Source organism: Mastigoproctus giganteus, chromosome 1, assembly GCF_048544385.1.
Source record: "Mastigoproctus giganteus isolate SK-2022 chromosome 1, ASM4854438v1, whole genome shotgun sequence".
NCBI lineage: Eukaryota > Metazoa > Arthropoda > Arachnida > Uropygi > Thelyphonidae > Mastigoproctus > Mastigoproctus giganteus.
This window is the reverse complement of record NC_143575.1, coordinates 126631343-126645819: the sequence shown is the minus strand read 5'-3', so window position 1 is coordinate 126645819 and position 14477 is coordinate 126631343. Positions and strand designations below refer to the sequence as shown.

The following is a 14477-nucleotide window of genomic DNA, read 5'->3' as shown; positions in this document are numbered from 1 at the left end:
ATGCACACTTTTTCAGCGGTGAAGGTCTCTTTCAACGAACAACCACATAATCAACTAAATATTCACCCACATACTTAATTGTAACATAGCCAATAAAATATCAATGTTCTTTTAAAATAAGAAACAGGTATTAAATTTGAACTATTTGTTAATTTTTAACTGTATAAATTTAGATAATCAATTCTAGAATTCATTATGTAGCTATTGAAGTTTCATTAATAAACATTTATTAGCTTTATTACTATCTGGCAGGTGAAACAAAATATTCTTAGAATTATGAATTTTTAATCTTCTAACTCTGGAATGTGAAGAAAATGGAAATTTTGGTTTACCTGTACCCATCTCTTCTTCATGAAAATATCCCAGATCCATCTGATTGGTGTGTCACTTCTGTCTTGCTCTTTTCAGCTATCTTTTAACATATGCTGATCTTTCTATGCTAATCTTTCTGTCTTCTTGTTTACTGTGTGTGTGCGTGCACACACGCACATGGGGGGGGAAGGGGATTGTAAAGTCTGTTTGGATTTCTGTAATGTACTAATTTCTTGTGTTTTGTGCATAGGAGTCAGGAACACTCGACTTCTTAGGAAAACAATTTCCACCTTATACTACCATATTAGTTTTTTTTCTCTTCCAATGCTCACAATTTTTTGAATAGGTGAACCATTCCAGTTTGGATATTTTTCTTTTTCGGGTGGACCACAGCAGAGAGCAGCTCCACAGCATACCATTTGCAAATGATCATATTTTTGTTATTTGAAGCAATGGAATAATTCAAGATATATGGTCAGATATTACAATTTAAATCTCCAGATAAAGGAACCACTAGGTAGGTGATAACAGTTCATTGAAGTGGGATTTACTTAAAGATATTACTACTATCAAAGGTCAAGGGAAGGGAACTTTCTTTCATAAAGGTGGATACAGTGGTCTCAGACAATTTTTAAACTGTACTGAGTGGAACCAACTGCAACTTCTGAATGGGAAGTAACAGTAGAACATAACAGGATTTTTTTTTTTTTCCCAATGAACTAAAAGATATTGTTCAAGACTTAAAAGATAAATGAATATCAAATAAACTGATGAGACCAGTGGCAGAGAAGAAAAATACATGAGATATGTATAAATTATCAGGGCATACAGAAACCTACAATAGGTATAAACTAGTCTGCAATCCAGTAGATAAGAAAAATCATAAAAAAACATAAGAAAAATAGCAGACTTCTTTACTTATGTTTACTTAATTTACTTAGGGGTTCAATAGATAGGAATGGTACAGCTGCTGATGATTATGCCCAGGTTACTGACAAACTGAATGGATATTTTGCATCTGAGTGTTGTTCAATAAAGAATGATCATAAGTTTTCATGAACAACCGTACCACTTGCTATTTTTCAGTAACTGAGTTGCGGAATTTAAGACCAAATCAAGCTGTATCACATAACACTGCGCAGCTGCTTCATGCACATGGTATGACCTTGGCAGTCAGTCAAGTTTATGCCTGTTCAGTTTTACCTATGTAACAATGGACATGACATGACATGCAAGGAACAGTAAGCTGCTCCAAAATTTTGTTTCTGTCTCAAGTAAACATTAGCTGAAGCATATGAAATGTTAAAAGAGTCTTATGGTGAATCTTCACCGCTCACAGGTGACCCTGAAGATTGAACCACTTCTGTCACTACAGAAACCATAAACACTGCTTCCGTAATTGTGAGAGAAGATTGTTGTATAACAGTAAGGCAACCAGCAGAGATGTTGAGAGTATCAGTAGGAAGCATGCATGGTATTCTTCACATGACATGTGTTCTTGCATGCTGGGTTCCACAACTATTCACAGCTGAGCAACAGCAAGTTGGCATGATGGAGGTTTGTCAGAGCTACAACAGATGGTTACTGAAAATGGTGAGATTCTGAAAAAGGTGATAATGGCGGATGAAACATGGATTCATCATTTTGACCAAGAGAGTATGCAACTAAGTTCTATTTGGAAGTCAACATCATTGCCGACCCAGAAAAAAGCAAAAGTTGTGGTTTCTGCAGAAAGGTTATGATCATCTTTTCTTTTTTTTGAATTCAGGGAATGGTTTACAAGCGTGTTGTGCCATATCATACAACTGTTACAGGATCTTACTACTGAACTGTACTGCACACTTTGTGGGATCACATTCACTGCATAACAGTTGTGGGCATTTGCAATGCCCACAACTGCATGCAGGTGGGTGGACACTGAATCACGATAAGGTGAGACCTCACGCTGCTAATACTGTCATCAATTACTTAAATGGATGCATAAGTCTTTTTCAATAAGTCTTTTTCTCATCAGCATAAGTCTTTTTCAATCCACTGCAGGATGAAGGCCTCTCCAGCAACTTTCCAGTTTCTTCTGTTTTGTGCAATGGCCATCCACTTACTACCCACAAACTCATGAATTTCATCTGTCCATCTCTGTTGTTATCTTCCAGGTTTTCGTTTAGCTCCTCTTGGGTACCATTCTGTTATATTCTTAGTCCATCTGTCATCATATCTTTGAGCTATGTGTCCTGCCCAAGACCATTTTAGTTCTTTAGTTTTGAAAAGAATGTCCTATATTTGTGTTTGCTGCCTAATCCATGTATTTCTCTTCTTATCTAACAGTCTGATTCCTAATATAATTCGGTCCATTCTTCGCTGTCAGTTTTCAGCTTCTCTATCATTCTTTTGGTGAGTGCTCAACTTTCACTTCTATAAGTCATGGTGGGGAGTATACATTGGTTCATTATTTTATGTTTCACACAAATTGGGATATTGCTCTTCAGCATGGGGCTATATTTCATGAATGTTATCCTTCTTGACTTACAGCCAATTTATCATTATTACAGCTAATGACTTGTCCAAGATAAGTATATGAATCTGCCTTTTAAATTACTACTCCTTCAATGATTATATCCCTCTCTGTGGCATACTTGTTTGTCATTACTTTTGTTTTAGCCATATTTATCTTTAGTCCGAAATCCTTACTAACTCTACATAACTGATTAAGACTTTTCTCTAATCCTTTGGGATCATGGCTTATGATCACATCTTGTGTGCAAATTGTAAATGGTTTAGATACTCTCCTTTCTAAACATTGACTCCTTTCTGCGACCTTTCTAATCTTCTGAAAATTTCCTCAAGGGCAGCAGTAAACAACCTTGGAGATATTGTGTCTCCTTGTTGAACTCCTTTCTCAATTTTAAATTTGTTACTAACTCTGTGTAGTCTAATAAAGGAGGTAGCATTCTCATATATTTTCTTCAAAACCATAATGTATGGGGTATCTATGCCTTGTCTTTCCAGTGCTTGCTGTATGGAGTCGTGTGCCTTTTCATGATCTAAAAATGCCAGGCATAATGGTGTTTTATATTCATGTGTTTTCTCCATTAGCTGCAATATTACATGAAGTTGATCCATAGTTGAGAATCCTGTCCTAAAGCCACCTTGCTCTTTTGGTTGATTCTCATCAAGTATTCTTTTTAATCTATTAGTAATAACCCTTGTGAACAACTTCTAGATGTGGGACAACAAGCTAACTGGTCTATAATTTCCAATTTCTTATTTATTGCCTTTCTTATACAGCAAAATTATGATTGCATTATTCCAATCCTTAGACTTTCCTAATGTAGTTTTTGAAGAGTCTTGTCAGTTTCTCTGTCACACCTCTTCCTCCCAATTTTAACAACTCTACAGTAACTTTATCTCCACCTGGGGCTTTCTGATTCTTCATTTTCTTCAATGCATGTTCTACCTCATCAGGAAGGACATCAGGTATATCATACATGTTCTAATTTGTGATCCATTTTCCTCATTGCTGGCATCATTCCCTCGCTCCCTACATAATTCTTTGTAGTAGTCTTCTGCCATTTGAATTATGCCTTCTCTTCTATTTATAAGTACACCATCGCTCTTCTTCAGTTTCAGTATCATGGATGGGTGAAATGGGAAGGGATTTTTTTTTTTTTTTTGGATGATGGTATATAAGCTTGCTTTCTTGCACCATATGCCTCTAATAATGCTAATTGCTGCTGATTTAAGTCCTTTGTTTTTTTCCCTTAATGCTTGTTCTACTTTTCTTGTGTTAAATTTTCTTATGTCCTCTCTGTCTCTTTTTAATTGCTTTGCATAACTCATTATACTCAAGTTTGTCCTTGTCAGTGTTTATCTTGCTCTTCATTTGTCGACACCTGTCGTAGGTGTTTCTCAACTAATTTCTTTCTTTGGATTTTGAATTTCTTTTTACCTATAGGTTTCTCAGGCTTTATCATTTTCAGAAAGTTATTCTTTCCTCATTGATATCTTGGTCCCGAAAGGTCTGCAGAAGCTCAAACTTGTTCTTAAGTTACAGTACATACTGCTTTTTCTCCTCTTCTGTTATCTCAAAGACCTTCATATTATTTACTTGAGTCACTTTTTTCTTTCTTTTCTTAAATCTATATCAAGTGTGCACCTTAACAGTCTGTGATCACTTCCATCATTTACCTTGATCAGGACGGTAACATAATTCATAATATATCTTTTGTTAGTGAGGATGAAGTTGATTTTATTAGTTGTCAATCCATTTGTACTTTTCCATGTCCACTTTCTGTTCACCCTTTTCTTGAAAAAAGTGTTCATTACTGACATTCCTTGAGATTCTGCAAATTCCACAAGTCTTTCATTTCTTTCACCAATTTCAAAATTTCCTATAGTTCCCCTTTCTGCACTGTTTTGTCTCTTTCCAACCTTAGCATTGAAATCTTCCATAATAACGGTGTAGTGAGTTTTCTGTTTATCTAGAAGTCTCTCAATTTCAGTGTATATTTTTTCAAACTCTTCTTCATCTTCAAACTCTTCATGGCTTGATGTTGGTGCATAAATTATTGTGTCCTTTAGTTTGTACCGCTTAGAAATCTGGAGAAGCAGTTTTCACACCCTTGGTGATGTCTTTTCCACTTCATGCCGACCAGGCATCTCAAAGAGATGCCTGGTCGGCATGAAGAGGAAAAGACCAAAACCTCCAGCACACGATGACACAAGGAAACAAATGGCTCTCAGTCCCCAGCAGCTTTCACTAGCCCTCTTATGGCAGTGAGAAAATCAGAGGATGCTAAGAATCTCTGAGTACAACTAGGCTGCCATGCACGGAAACTGAACTTGGCCTGTCACAGTGTAAGATTGCTCATAGGTGAAGATAGGATATTAGCACTGGAAAAACAAAATACAAAGGGTACTAGGAAAGTTTTGCAATACAGCTTTGTTTATTTAATTTTTTCAAAGTAATTTCCTCTACATTCAATACACCTCTCCATCCTCCGAAACCAATCTTTAAACCAGTTCTGCCAAGTTTCACTAGGGAGTAAAGTACACTCGTTGTCCCAAGCCCGTAGAAGGTTCTCATCACTGGAAAACCGCCTCCCTTTTAGCTTCATTTTCACATGCGGGAACAGTGCAAAGTCGCAGGGAGCAAGGTCTGGACTGTAGGGAGGGTGCTCGAGAAGTTTCAGTCCTGTCGTGGTCAAATATTCGGTGCAGGCTTTGGCGCGGTGAGCTGGAGCATTATCGTGATGGAGGTACCAGGTGTCCATTCTTGACTTTGGCCGCAGGTTCTTCATAGATCCAATGACTTTAGGCAGGCATTGTTCAGTATACCACTTAGCTGTGACTGTCTTCTGCGTGTCCAAAACGACACGTTCCACAATTCCACTCGATTTGAAAAATACAGCTATCATTTTCTTCTTTACAGATCGGGATTTTCTGACAATTACGGGTGTGCCGTCATCATCAAAGACCCAAACTTTGTTTTGAGCCTTGGTCGGCAGATCGTAATAGTACAGCCAAGTCTCGTCACCTGTCACGATGTTGTTCACATACCGAGATTGTCCCTTATCAAACTTTTTTAACATCTCCCGGCGCCAAGTCACACGTCGTGTCATCTGCTCTTCAGTCAGTTGATGCGGCACCCAGAGAGAACAAAGTTTCTTCACGTGCAAATGATCTTGCAGAATCGAACGAATTGCTGGTGCATTTAGGCCCAAAGTATCCTCTATCTGTTGGTAGGTCACTCGCCTGTTTTCGTCAAGCATTTTCCTCACAGCAGTAACGTTTTCCTCCGTAACTGACGTTCGTGGCCTTCCCAGCCTCTCAGAATCCTCCAGAGTGAAATTTCCCCTTTGTAATTCTCTATACCACCTGAATATCGTTGTACGATGTGGACAATCATCATCTAGTGCAAGAGTCATTTCTTCTAAGCACTGGTCTATGGTTAAACCACGCATGAAATTATACCGCAAAACTGTCCTTATCTCATTTCGTGACCACGATGCCATCGCAAGCACTTTACACTCTCACTACTAATGAATAACTGAGTCCATCGACTTGGTGCGGCGGCTACTATGCACGTATGAACATGTCTCAACATGCAGCAACAAGCAGCTTCCTGTGATTCATTGTTGCGTCATATTGCAAAACTTTCCTAGTACCCTTTGTATAAAATGTGAATTGGAATATCATCATTTTGGTTGAAACAAGAAGAAGAAATGAATCAATTATAAGTTTATCAAATGGAAATCTGTTGTACACCAATGGAAACAGTGAAAACAGCAAACGTGGATTTGTCTTTCTGGTCCATAAAGATATAAAAAATAACATTTTGGAATTCAAAAGTACAGAGTACTTAGTGAGCATTAATGTCAAATGTATTCATTATCACCCTACAGCCATGACTTTGCACCCTGCAATTTCTTTATTTCTAAAGATAAAGGAGCTGCGAGGATAACGCTTCCATTTGTCAGAAGAAGTTGTTCAAAGCATTTCAGTAAATAGGGATGACTTTGAAATGGACCATCAAAATATGGTTAATTAATAAAAGGTATGTTGTGAAAAAAAAATCATTCTTTATTGAACAGCTCTCATACATTTACACTTGAATTTTAGGGATGTATATCATAATCTAATAAAAAGCTCAATGATTTTGTGGTAACAGCAAGAAAGTGAAAGAGAAATTGGTCCTTGAGGTTGTCACAGACATTCTCTCAGATATGCCAGACAAGCTGTACTTGCTACCTGGGAGTCTAAAACGCTGATGGAACTGATATTTGGGCGACACTCAAATCAAGTGGACCCAATTTCGGCAAAGTCCGAAATGTCTGTGACAGAAAAATCCTCTGCTTGCACCTTCGATGGTGGGACCATTAGTAATCTTGGGTATAAGCTCCATGCATAAGCACACTGTGGGTGACCACCCAGGTGTGAACCAACGTAAGCAGGGGTCAAGGTGTGGAACCATATTACATGGAGGAATGCAACCCCTCTGTTACCAGGCAATACTAGTGGTAGATGACTCTCATCAACCGATGCAATACCACCACTTTGCTTACTGAAGGCTTGAAGTGGTGGAACCAATGTTTAGTCTTTTTCATTCTTCTCTTTCTTTGTGATTCCCTTTTATAACTCTCTCTCAGAGTAACTCAGAAATTTTTTTTAGCTGTTTCAGCATAAGCCTCAGGCTTCCTTGCACTATATGGCTAGTAATAATAATAGTCTCCAGAGCTAATTCCGGTCAACCCTTCCCCATCTCTTCCATCATGCAGTATGACTGATGACTTTTGAGGTTATGATGAACATCATGGCGAGATCCAATCTTCCTTATATTTCGAGGGTACAGTTCTAAAATTGTGTTCACAGACCGGCTGCTAGTTAGTAAACTAGACCGAACCTATTGGTAATTCTTTAGGAGGCTTCCGGATCAGCTAATGTATAATCTTGCAACCTCTACTCTGCCAGATTCACTGGAGGGAGTCCCCGAGTAGCATGTATGCGGGGGGGGGGCATTGTCGAAGCCACGTTGTGTCAAAGATCTCGGTTATATTCTTACCATGTGTATGCTATATCCAAAAATTTCATTACTTCATACAACCTGCCCCCCCCCCATTGAATACACCACGAATTGTCAAACTAATAGAGTAAGCTTATCTGGAAAAAGATCTAAACCTCCAACCTCCCAAACACTTCCTAGTTCATTTCGCAAATATACGTGGTCTCAATTCTAATCTCAACAACATCTATTTCCACTTGCAATCTGCTAAACAGCATGTACTTTTTCTAACAGAATCTCAGTTATCGGCTGATTCAACTACTGCTCATCTCAGTTGCCCTAATTATTCGCTGTATGATTCCTTTCGCCTCAAAGGTGGATATGTGCATATGTCCATTCTGATATTCCCTGTCAGAGACGTGGTAAATTGGAATCTCCTCTTTTCGATCTTCTCTGGCTTAAAATCTCTCTACTTCATTGTGTCAAAGTCATCTGCTGTCTCTGCCGTCCTCCCTACTCCACTAGTCACTTGGAGCTTTTTGACTTGCTCTCTTTGCAACTTGATTTTCTCCAGTCCAACTTTCCTGACAGTGAGGTAATTTTCCTTGGTGATTTTAATGTTCACAACTCCAGCTGGTCGAGATGCTGAGGCTTTTGCAATTACTAATGACTTTGTATAGATTGTTCATTTACCTACAAGAATACTGGAAAATCCTAACAATACAGCCAACACACTTTATCTTTTTCTCACAAACAATCCTTCTAAGTACACGGTCGAAGTGAGTGGTCTTTTAGGCACCTCAGATCACAACTTGGCGATTGTCTCTTCTCCAATGGAGCCTTTATCTCATGGCTATTACCAACCTCGTATTGTTTGGCATTACAAGAATACAAAATGGGATGAATGGCGAGATTTCTTTTCTTCTTTTCCTTAGTCAGATTGCTGTTTCAAAACGTCTGATATCAACATTTGCTCAGATCATGTCAGTGAAATTATTCTTGTAGGAATGGAATCCTTTATCACCCACTCCACTTTAAAATCTCGTCCTTTATCTAAACCTTGGTTTTCCAATAAATGTGCTAAGGCTGTTCAAGAGAAGAATGTTGCATATAATAATTGGCTTGTTTACAATTCTTCAGTTTCATTTTCTGCCTACACCAAAGATTGCAACAATTGTAAAGCAGTTATTAATCAGCTGAAACTAGATTTTGAACAGACTAAGAGTAGAAAACTTGCTTCTTACCCTACTGGTAGCCGAGCATTCTGGTCTCTTGCCAAAACTATTGGCCTCAACTTTTGCCCATCACTGCTCCCAACTCCAAACCAGATGGTTCTGGTGGCACTTCCAGCCAAGGATAAAGCTGACCTGCTAGCATCCCATTTTTCTTCCAACTCATGTATTAATGATCTTGGTAAAACACCTCCCACCATTCCCAACACTCTCCATTCAATGCCTCCTGTGGTCTTCCGTCAAAAGGATGTCAGAAGGATTTTGATGAATCTTGATACTAAGAAAGCTCCAGGTCCTGATGGTATTTCTGCACTTGTTATCAAAACCTCTGCTCCTGAACTTACTCCTGTTCTTTGCCATCTTTTTTCACTTTCTTATTCCAAAGGTGTTTCCCTCTTCTGCTTGGAAATTTTCTCATATCGAGCCAGTTCCTAAGAAGGGTGACAAATCCCTCCTAACCAATTATCGTCCCATTGCAATTACTTCTACTCTTTCTAAAGTAATGGAGAAATCAATTAACCACCAACTCTTAACCTATCTAGAAAGCTTCCGCCTGATCAATGATCGCTAGTATGTGTTCCGTCAATGTCATTCCACTGGTGATATTCTGGCTTATGTTACCCATTTATGGACTAATTCAATGGAAAGGTTCGGTGAAACACAAGCAGTTGCTCTTGACATTTCAAATGCTTTTGATCGTGTTTGTCATAAAGGTCTTCTAAAGAAGCTTCCATCTTAAGGTTTGCCAACTGTTTTTTTGTAATTGGTTATCCAGTTTTCTCTCTGATCGCTCACTGAGGGTGATGATAGATGGCTCTCTGTTTTCTAACTTCTCCACTAATGCTGGTGTCCCCCAAGGTTCAGTTCTTTTCCTCTTCTATATTAATGACCTTTTTTCATTGAATGGAAATCCTATCCATAGTTTTGCTGATGATAGCACATTGCTTTGCAGTTTCCATTTTAAGAAACTTGCTCTGCTCAATCAGCTTCAACTTCTCGAATATCCGCTACGAATTCTTTAAATGATGATCTCCAGGTAATTCTCCAGTGTGGCAAAGACAACTTAGTTGATTTCAATCCTTCCAAAACTCAGTCTTGTCTTATATCTCGAAAAAAGGATTTCTCTCCTCATATGCTTATCTTTGGTGATATTCCGATTTCTAGGGAAAATGATGTGTCTCTTTAGGAGATTACCCTGACTTCTAATCTCTCTTGGCACAAGCACATTACAAATATTGCTTCCTCTGCATTTAAAAAAACTTGGTTTTCTCTTTTGCTCTCGGCATTACTTTTCTTCCAAACAGCTGTTCACTCTGTACAAATCGTAAATCCGTCCTACCATAGAATATTGTTTCCACATCTGGAGCGGTGCTCCCAAAACCTCTCTCAGGCTTCTAGATTCCATTCAGAAGAGGGCAGGTAGGTTAATTAATGACTCCTCTCTAACAGTCTCTCCACTCGCTGTCTCATAGATGTACTGTTTCTGCTGCATGCCTTTTCTACAGATACTTCCATGGGCATTGTTCTTCTGAATTGGATTCTATAATTCCCGCTCTCTCTCTTTCAAAACAGTCCAAACATGTGCCGCCACCAGCCATTTACTGCCAACTTCAATCTCACAGAACCAACTTTTCATCTTCCTCGTTTATTCATTCAACTGCCATTTTCTGGAACAACCTTCCTTCATACATATTTCCTGAAAATTAGTCTACAGAAGTTCGTCTAATGTCAACACGTGTTCTTTCGCCTTCTCAACCTCCAACCCAAGTACGGTACTAAGTACTATAGGTTCTAATACTTCTCGTGTTTGGGGTTTTCATAAAAAAAAAAAAACTATTGAAGATGTAATTGAATAAGATACCAGGGCAGATGGGATCTATCAAATTATATTAGGATAGGGAGGAAAAGGAGGAAAGCATGCATTTAGCCATAATTATGAGAGCAACAATGGATTTCGCACAGTTCACCAAGGACTGAAGATGTGCAAATGTTTCCTCAGTTTTAAAAGGGTGAGTGAGTAATCAAGCAGTGAGTGAGTAATTACAGAACTGTACGTTAGACTTCTGCTACAAGAAAAATAATGGAGCTACTGTTTAAAGATGAAATGCAAGACCACCTAGACAGGAATGCAGTTGTATGGCAATCAGAGCATGAATTTTTTAAGGGGGCACCAAATGTAATAACAAAGGAAGTACATGAAAAATAATATTTTAAAAAAGTACTTCATCATCACCCATTTTCAATCCACTGCAGGATGAAGGCCTCTCCAGCAATTTTCCAGTTCCTTCTGTTTTGTGCAATGGCCATCCATTTACTACCCATAAACTCGTGAATTTCATCTATCCACCTCCGCCATTGTCTTCCAAGGTTTCTTCTAGCTCCTCTTGGGTACCATTCTGTTATTTTCTTAATCCATCTGTCATCATGTCTTCGAGCTATGTGTCCTGCCCAAGACCATTTTAGTTCTTTAGTTTCGATAAGAATGTCCTTTACTTGAGTTTGCTGCCTAATCCACGTGTTTCTCTTCTTATCTAACAGTCTGATTCCCAACATGATTCATTCCATTCTTCGCTGTGTAGTTCTCAACTTCTCTTCTGTTCTTTTCGTGAGTGCCCAAGTTTCATTTCCATAAGTCATGGTGGGGAGTATACATTGGTACATTATTTTACATTTCAGACAAACTGGGATATTGCTCCTCAGTATGTGACTATATTTCCTGAATGCTATCCATCCAAAATTTATTCTTCTCTTGACTTCTAGCCATTTATCATTATTACGGCTAATAACTTGTTCCAGATAAGTATATGACTCCACCTTTTCAATTATTGCTCCTTCAATCATTATGTCCCTTTCTGTGGCATACTTGTGCATCATTACTTTTGTTTTAGCCGTATTCATCTTTAGTCCAAAATCCTCTAACTATGCATAACTGATTAAGATTTTCCTCTAATTCTTTGGGATCGTGGCTTATGACCACAATGTCATCTGCAAATCGTAAATGGCTTACAATTCACATTGACTCCTTTCTGCGACCAGTCTAACCTTCTGAAAGCTTCCTCAAGGGCAGCAGTAAACAACTTCAGAGATATTGTGTCTCCTTGTCGACCTCCTTTCTCAATTTTAAATTTGCTACTGTCTTTGTCTAGTCTAATAAAGCAGGTAGTGTTCTCATATATTTTCTTCAAAATCATAATATATGGAGTATCTATGCCCTGTCTTTCCAGTGCCTGAAACATTGCCTTTTGCTGTATGGAGCCAAATGCCTTTTCATAATCCACAAAGGCCAGGCATAATGGTGTTTTATATTCATTTGCTTTCTCCACTAGCTGTGATATTACGTGAAGGTGATCCATAGATGAGAATCCTGTCCTAAAGCCTGCTCTTTCGGTTGATTCTCATCAAGCATTCTTTGTAACCTGTTAGTAATGACCCTTGTGAACAACTTGTAGATGTGGGATAACAAGCTAACTGGTCTATAATTTTCAATTTCTGATTTATCTCCTTTCTTATGCAGCAAAACTATGATCGCATTATTCCACTCCTTAGGCATCAACACACCTTTTCCAATGCATTTTGTGAAGAGTCTTGCAGTTTTTGTGTCATGTCTCTTCCTCCCAATTTTAACAACTTTACAGTAACTCATCTTCCCCCGTGGCTTTCCGATTCATTTTCTTCAACACACGTTCTACCTCATCAGGGAGAATATCAGGTATGTCATACGTGTTACTAATTTGGATCCATCTTCCCCACTGCTGGCATCATTCCCTCGCTCCTTGTATAATTCTCTATAGTAGTCTTCTGCTATTTGAATCTTTCCTTCTCTGCTCAGCACACCACTGCTATTCTTCAGTTTCAGTATCATTTGTCTTTCTGTATTACTCATGGCTGCTGATTTAAGTCCTTTGTTTTCTCTTAATGCTTGTTTTATTTTTCTTGTGTTAAACCTTCTTATATCCTTTCTGAGTCTCTTTCTAATGTCTTCGCATAACTCAGTATACTCGTTTTTCTCCTTGTCAGTGTTTATCTTGCTCTCTTCATTTGTTGCCTTCGGTTCATCATGACAAGTGTTTTTTGGATAATTTTTTCTAGTTTGGATTTCTTTTTACCTATAGGATTCTTGGGCTTTATTACTCAGAAAGTTGTAATATTCCTCGTCGATATCTTGGTCCTGAGTAGCCTGCAGTAGCTCAAACTTGTTCTTAAGTTCCAGTACATACTGCTTTTTCTCCTCTTCTGTTATCTCAAAGACCTTTGTATTATTTACTTGAGTCAGTTTTTTCCTTTCTTTTCTTACATCTATATCAATTGTGCATCTTACGATTCTGTGATCACTTCCAACATTTACCTTGTTAAGGACGGTAACATCATTCACGATATATCTTCTGTTAGTGAGGATGAAGTCGATTTCATTAGTTGTCAATCCATTTGGGCTCTTCCATGTCCACTTCTCGTTCACCCTTTTCTTGAAAAAAAAAAAGTGTTCATTACTGACAATCCTCGAGATTCTTAAGAAAGAAAGTACTGAGATCCTTTCCTCAATCCGATCCTCGAAAAAAAAGTACTTAGATTTCAGAAAAGCTTTTGATACTATGCCAGATGAAAGATTGCTGTACAAATTGGAGCAGTGTGGCATTACAGGCAAGCTGCTGCTATGGGTAAATTGTTAGTGGAGTGGGAGAAGACAGTGGCTATCAGTGGGCACTACTTTTCTTTGATTAATGTTAATAGCAGAGTTCCTTAGGGGTCAGTGGCTCACTGTAGTTTTCAATTTTTATTAATGATATTGATGAAAGCATATTTACCCCAGGGACTCTCACATCTGGTGAGTATGGGCTTGGCAAACCCAGGGTCCTGAGCTGGATATCATCATTCTTCTCTTTCTTGCTTTCTTGGTGATTCCCTTCTATTTCTGACTGACTCTCTCTCTCTCTCAGGGTAACAGAGGAATTTTTGTTTTTGGCTGGTGCAGCATTTGCAGCATAAGCCTCAGGCTTCCTTGCACCATATGACTAATAATAATAATATCAGGTGTTTAAGGCTGTGAATGGATTGAGTAAGCTATATGTTGGTGGCATCCTTTTTTCTTGCGCAGCAACACAAAGTGGCATAAATTTAAATTGAGGATGGATAGTTTGTAGCATAGACGTGTAGAAATTTGCTATTATACAAAGGGTAATTCAAATGAATTTAAAGAAGAATTAGATGAATTATTAGTAAGTGGAAAATGATGTAAGAAAGAGCTTACACAGAATCAGCAAAAAAAAAAAAAAAAAAAAGTCCAACACTTTCTGCATCATTTGTCCACCCTGATTACTGTCATTAATTCCCCTGAAAACGTTCATATGATCTGCAAATTGACAGTAAGCACGATCCACCACCAATATTATTAATAAATATTGAAAACAACGAGCCCAGTACTGAACTCTGGGGTCCTC

At 38.3% G+C, this 14477-nt stretch overlaps 1 protein-coding gene across 1 annotated transcript in view; it reads right to left on the bottom strand.

Annotated features, from left to right (window-relative positions):
* Window positions 1–14477, bottom strand: part of Uggt (UDP-glucose-glycoprotein glucosyltransferase) — an 820111-nt gene that overhangs the window by 56701 nt on the left and 748933 nt on the right. The window lies entirely within an intron of this gene.